This window comes from Arachis duranensis, chromosome 9 (genome assembly GCF_000817695.3).
Source record: "Arachis duranensis cultivar V14167 chromosome 9, aradu.V14167.gnm2.J7QH, whole genome shotgun sequence".
In the NCBI taxonomy this organism is placed as follows: domain Eukaryota; kingdom Viridiplantae; phylum Streptophyta; class Magnoliopsida; order Fabales; family Fabaceae; genus Arachis; species Arachis duranensis.
In genome coordinates this window covers 65,359,627-65,361,207 of record NC_029780.3, presented here as the reverse complement: position 1 = coordinate 65,361,207, position 1,581 = coordinate 65,359,627, and positions in this window count along the sequence as shown.

Sequence of the window (1,581 nt, the reverse complement as noted above, 5' to 3'; positions counted from 1 at the left end):
AAATGTTAGGCGCAGTGACAGTGTGCAAAAGGATAGAGAGATCCTATTCCGACACAAATGAGAACCGACAGATGATTAGCCGTGCGGTAGCTGTGCCTGGTATTTTTCATCCGAGACGAGAAACTCGACACTTGATTAGTCGTGCAGAAACCGTACTTGGACCATTTTCACTGAGAGGATCATACAGCCTGCCATGGAAGGAAGCCATTCGTGTTTGGAGAAGAAGACAGTAGGAAAGTAGAGATTCAGACGACAGAGCATCTCCAGAACCTCAACATGTTCCTCATTACTGAATCACAAGTATCATTTATTTCATGTTATTTACTTTTCATACACAAAAACATTTTTATCATTAATCTCCTGACTAAGATTTACAAGATAACCATAGCTTGCTTCAAGCCGACAATCTCCGTGGGATCGACCATTACTCACGTAAGGTATTACTTGGATGACCCAGTGCACTTGGTGGTTAGTTGTGCAGAGTTGTGAAAAGTGTGATCACAATTTCGTGCACCAAGTTTTTGGCGCCGTTGCCGGGGATTGTTCGAGTTTGGATAACTGATGATTCGTCTTGTTGCTTAGATTTGGAATAAATTATTTTTGTTGGTTTAGAGTCTTCTGTTTGAGTCTAGTTTCATGTTTTAAGTTTGGTGTCCTTTGTGTCCTTTGATGTGTGGAAAGCGATCCAACACAAAACTCACCGGCAAGTGTACCGGGTCGCATCAAGTAATAATAACTCACATGAGTGAGGTCGATCCCACAGGGATTGAAGGATTGAGCAATTTTAGTTTAGTGGTTGATTTAGTCAAGCGAATCAAGTTTTGGTTGAGTGGGTTGTATTTAACAGAATATAAATTGCTTGGAATGTAAAGGGAGAGGGGGAAATTGCAGTAAATTAAAGAACAGGAAAATAAACTTGCTGAATCTTAAAGAACAAGAAAGTAAATGACTGAAACTTAAAGTGCAAGAAATGTAAATTACAGAAACTTAAAGTGCAAGAAATGTAAATTGCTTGAATATAAAAGGGGTTTGAGGACTGGGATTGCAGAATCTAAACAAAGAGGAATTGAATTGCCACAATTAATAGAGCAGAAATTGAATTGGAAGCAATGAGAATTCAAACAGAAATTAAAATTAAAGTGCAGCAAGGTTCACAGAAGAACCAAAAGTAAATTGGGATCTCAGGGTTCAAGAGACTAGGTAGCAGAGCCTAGATCTCAATTACCTTCCTAGATCCAAGTTCTCAAAGCAATTAACAAGAAATTGAAGAAGAAACAGTAAAGAGAATGTAAATGGATTCAATTATGCAGAAAAGGAACTAAAGAGTTCTTGAGTGGAGATTGAGACAGAATTTCCTCAATTCTTAACACCCAAAACTCAAAACAAGGAAATTAAAAAAACCCAAACAAGAACGAGGAAGAAGAGAGATCAATTCTCCTCCCTAATTCTCTGAAATCTCAGTGAAGACACCAAGAGAAGTTCCAAAGTGCAAAAATAAAATTCAAAGCTCAAAGGAAGTGAAAAATTCAAAGGCAAAGCAAAAGGTCCTAATTACATCAAACTAGCTCCTATTTATACACT